The sequence below is a fragment of the Pinus tabuliformis genome, chromosome 9, assembly GCF_031772625.1.
Source record: "Pinus tabuliformis cultivar Carrire ecotype Pingquan chromosome 9, CPIR1, whole genome shotgun sequence".
Classification (NCBI taxonomy): Eukaryota; Viridiplantae; Streptophyta; class Pinopsida; order Pinales; family Pinaceae; genus Pinus; species Pinus tabuliformis.
The window spans coordinates 293207831-293213406 of NC_142307.1; positions in this window are offsets into that span (position 1 = coordinate 293207831).

Genomic DNA, 5576 nt, shown 5'->3' on the forward strand with positions numbered 1-5576 from the left:
TCCTTCCCAGCGGTGGGTCGGATCATTGGCCGATCTCGCTTATTGTTGAAGTTCAGGGGACTCCTAGGAACAAACCTTTCAGATTTGAGAAGTTCTGGTTAGACCACCCCAATTTCCTCAAGATGGTTGAGAAATGGTGGGCTGAACCTTTGGAGGCAAGAGGATCCAAAATGTTCAATCTCCAGAAGAGGCTGAAAGCAACCAAAGAAAAGATCAAAGAATGGAACAGAACGGTCTTTGGAAACATAGTCCAGGAAAAAGCCATTTTAGAGAACAAACTGGAACAGATTCACAGAGAAGGTGCAGCAGGCAACTATAGTGCCGAAGCAATGGAACAGGAAAAGGTTCTTTCTCAGCAATGGCATAGAAGGTGTAATCAAGAAGAGATACTTTGGAAACAGAAATCCAGAGTCCAGTGGCTCAAAGAGGGGGAGCAAAACACAAATTTTTTTCACAGGTCGGCTCTAGACCATAGAAGTGCTAACATGATTCTTGAGTTGAGAAACGATGCAGGGGAGATATTAAAAAATCACAATGATATCTCTGCTCTGCTTTCGGATCATTTCAGCTCAATTGCTCAGGAACCGCCCACAAACAGAGAGGAAGCCATCAAGGAAATTACAGCAGCCATTCCCAAATCCATTACCTCAGATCAAAATTGGGCCCTCTGCAGAGAAATTTCTCTGGAGGAGGTGGAGGAAGCAATCCAGAGCATGCCCAATGATAAAGCACCAGGGCCAGATGGTTTTACTATCAACTTCTACAAGGCTTGTTGGAACACGGTTAAGCAGGAGGTATGGGAGGTTGTTGAGGATTCCAGACGCTCAGGAACCATTCTGAAATCCCTCAACTCCACCTTTCTAGCGCTGATTCCTAAGGTCGAAGAAGCAAAAACACCTGATAAATTCAGACCTATTGCCCTTTGTAATGTCATCTATAAAATTATCTCAAAATTCATAGCTAACAGACTAAAATCGATTCTTCCTGGTATCATCTCTGAAGAGCAGTCGGGTTACGTTGAGGGCAGACAAATTCTAGATAACATCTTGTTAGCGCAGGAGATGATTCACTCACTTCATTCGAGAAAAGAAGCAGGAATGCTAATGCAATTAGATCTGTCAAAAGCATATGATAAAGTTAGCTGGAAATACCTTGAAGCTGTGTTGGAGGCATTCGGTTTTTGTAGAACCTGGATCAAATGGATACTTGCTCTCATCAAATCTCCAAGATATTCAATCCTAGTCAATGGTGCGCCCTCATTACCTTTTACTCCTTCGCGGGGAATAAGACAGGGGGATCCCCTATCCCCTTTCCTATTCGTCATCCTAATGGAGGGCCTAAGCAGAATTATAGCCAAGAAAAAAGTTGAAGGATCTATAAAAGGTCTGCAACCGATTAGATCGTTACCGGCCACAACTCATCAACAGTTCGTGGACGATACCATGTTACATGGTACCCCCACGGTGAAGGAGGCTTTGGCTTATAGGGGTATCCTTGATCTCTTTAGCCGAGCCTCTGGCATGGAGATTAATTTTTCCAAATCCACAATTTTCTTTTTCAACACTCATCCGGCAATTCAAGCTCACCTATCCCAGCTTCTTGGTTTCAGGATTGGTTCCCTGCCCTCGAAATATCTAGGGGCCCCCTTGACACTGAAACCTTGGCAGAAATCTCATTGGGAGCAGGTTCTTGCCAACATGGAGAAAAAGTGCAGGCACTGGACGAACAGAGCCCTAAACCTAGCAGGTAGACTTATTTTAACCAAGGCAGTTTTGCAGGCAATCCCGCAGTATTTACTCTCTATTCTTCCAGTGCCCAAGGGTATTTTGCAACAAATGAGGAACATACAGAGATCCTTCTTGTGGAATGGGAATGGGGATAAAAAGAAATGGGCTTTGGTAGCCTAGAGCAAGCTTTGCCAGCCAAAATCTAAGGGGGGGCTAAACTTAGTTGATCCATTTGTGGTCAATAGAACCTGTGGAGCTAAGATATGGTGGAAATGGATCAAAGAACCCAATTTACCCTGGGCGAAGCATTGGAAGGAAAAATACACCCCTGACTGTGCTACTCAGGATCTCATAAGACTACAGGAGGTCCCGGGAGGTTCGCCAATCTGGAACCATGCCAGAAATAACAGGAGCTTAGTACAGGAGAACAGCTTTTGGGAGATTCGCAATGGAAGGCTCGCCATGTTCTGGGAAGATGCATGGCAGCAATTCCCTAAACTGGACACCCCAGAGCTTTCTCTCCTCAAGAGAACAAGTCAAAACGAAGGTCGATACAGAGTCAATCAATATTGGACCCAAAACAGCAGGGATCCGATATGGAGGGATTGGATCAATCTAAACCCTGGGAACACAGAGGAGAACAACGAGAGCTTTCAGCAATTCAATGAAAGAATCCTCAAAAGAAAGATTCGAAAAACTGAGGAGGATGATAAGCTCAGATGGGGTTTAAAAGGTAATGGTAATTTTTCATTAAAAGAAGCCAGGGGTTTAATTGAAGAGGAAGAACAGGTTGAGTCTGTGCCTTGGGCTAGCAAAGTTTGGGACAACCTCTTATGGCCGAAAGTCAGGACCTTTCTCTGGCTTTTAATGAGAAACAAGACTTTAACTTGGGACAACCTTTGCAAGAAAGGTTTCAGGGGACCCTCAAGATGTCCCATGTGCCTCGTCGAAGAGGAATCTATAAACCACCTGTTTAATGCTTGTGATTGGGCAAACCAGCTATGGGGTTGGATGGAGGGTATTATCGAATGCTCTGACTGGAACAAAGATTCCATTCAAAGAGCCATCCTGGACTGGAGAAAAGACTTCTCCAATACTCACAGAGTCAACAGCATATGGAATTCTCTTCCAGGTTTCCTTCTATGGTCGATTTGGAAGGAACGTAACCGCAGAATCTTTCAAGACGAACACAGGAACATAGAATTCTCTAAAGATAACATTATAACTAACATTCAACAGCTTATTCAATCGAAATGCAAAAAGGACTGCAACGAGAAACCTTCAGCTCAAGACTTACGCATTTTGAAGTGTTTTCGTTTGGAAGCCACCAGCAGCATTGCCACTTCAAGAAACAGAGCGCAACCATCCTCACAGATCGATAATTGGCAGAGACCGCCGGAAGGTGGAATGAAATTAAATTTCGATGGGGCCTCGAGGGGCAATCCCGGCATGGCAGGAATTGGAGGTGCATTACGGAACGAGCATGGAGAAATTCGGCACATATATCACAGAGCGCTTGGGGAGAGTACGAATAATGAGACGGAATTTGCAGCGCTCGAGCATGGATTGATAATTCTAAAGTCCCTACAAATTTGCAACGTAATTATGGAAGGGGATTCATCTCTGGTTATATCAACCGCAAAGAGAATACAGGGAGGAACTCAGGCAAACAAAGCCACAAAACATTGGCGGCTCGCCAAGGTGACGGAGAACATCGCAGAACTAATGGCTGGAATGAGAGGTTTAGTCTTTCATGCGGTAAGGCGCAAGGCGAACAGGTTGGCGGACTACCTTGCAAATTGTGGCGTGGACAATCAGGACAGGGAGCGGGATAGCTGTTGGGAGGAGGTGGACTGCCCGAACATGAAGACACAATGCTTACAGCTGGCACAGCAAGACCTATACGACACCGACCGGGCTTAACCGGCGTCGGTGCCGGCATCTGGGACCGCATTCCTGAGGTTTCTGGCAATAGTTTGGGTCCTCATTTCGGGAGCTGGACGACTAGACAGGTGCGGCGGTGGTTATCATGGCAAGAGAAGGCCAGATATGGAAATTACCAACATGGTTCATGCCACGAGGGACTCTGTAGTATCCACTTGCGTGGAAAGGACAGCTGGCTCAACCGCAACGGGAAGGCATGCAGCTACATTTATGTGAGGTCAGGGAGGAGATGTGGGTCTTGTGCGGATATCTTTCGTATTAATAACGAAAGTACCTCCACTCTGCAGCCAAAGGAAACGAGCATTATGGGAAACTCCATGGACAACAGCTATTTAACGGAGAGTCGTGGCTCTGGTTCATTCACCTCGTTTCACAGCACGGCGAGAGACTACCATTATCCTGCCCGTAAAAAGATTCACAGTGACGAGTTCAGAGTGTATAGCATGGAGGCGGGGAGCTGTAGATGTTCGGCAGCCCAGCATGATCTTCGGACTGCGCAAAATATGTATGAGACCCGAGCTGCAGCCAGGAGTAAGCGTAAAATTGCGGAACTGGAAGCTGCTGTGAAAGCTGAAGAGGAGCAGCGACCGGGAAGGAATATTGCGGAGGAGGTCGATTGGTTGCAGGACCCGGGTACTCCGTCCAAGAGAGCCACTCAGTATGTCCGAACGAAAGCAGAGAGTTGGAGAATCAAGACTCTCCTCGCTAAGGCCTTGGATTCAAGGGAGGACAAGAAGCAACAAGCTGGGAAGGTGAATTCCACTACAGACGAGCAGTCAGCGGAACTCCATGAAATCTACGAATCGCTGGATCGCAGAATCAGTACGGTGCATGACGCTGTGGAGACCGTCAACAAGAAACTGACCCTACTCATCAGGCTTCTGCGACAGACACTGAGCCCGGACCCCCTGATACAGGAGAAAAAGATGAAGGAGGCTCAGGATTTCCAATCCATGCAAGACATGCAGGCCAGAGTCGATAAGCATGTTCTGGACGTCGGCTTGGACACTGTCAGTCGCATTGGTGGTTTTCCTCGCCCCGGCGGTTTCCCCTAGTCTTTTGTTATGGCTATCTTCTGTCTTCTGTTATAGCTTCGGCTATCTGCTAGTTATCTATGTTTCTCTACTTCTATGTTTCTGTCATGGCTTCGGCCTTTTGCATGTTAGTAATGTCACTCTGTCTATGTCCAAGTTTTGATAGTGTCGTGGCGTTAAATAACAAGTCTAAGCGAAAGCCGCCCTGCGTGGTGAGCAGCTTAATTTTGAAAGCCCAGAGCTGGTATCCAGCATGTGTTCAATGGTAAATCTAAGGGTCGCTCTGCTTCGGCAGACTTTTTTGTAACATATTCTGTTTATATAATATACATATCTGACTTACAAAAAGTTTTGTTTTTTTCATAATTTAAATTACCTAACACAAATCAAGTTCGTTCAAAGTTGGACTACACTAATATGCTTTGTTTATTATTATTTTAAGGCTTTATATTGTTGTGGCCCCACATAGATCAAATATTTCACATAGATGTAGTTGATAAATGAATTTTAATGTTATTGTTCATGTCTATCTATATTATAAATTACACATGATTTGCTTGCAACTTTTATTATACCTTTAATTTTTCTAATTTTGGGATTGTGATTATTGTCCAACATACTCATCATATTTTCTTTCATATATATATAAACAACTTGATGAATTGAAAAGTTTAATATATTAATAAAAAAATAATATTTCTTTTATAATTCTATCATTTGCCCATGACTTTTACTTTGACTCACAAACTTTCACTGGACTAATAGTCCACTTTAGCCCATGAGTGCCTCAATTCTCTACCACATGCATGTACTATTAATGTTTAATTATTGCTTAGAGAATATTTATGTACATAAGCACCTACCAAATTTG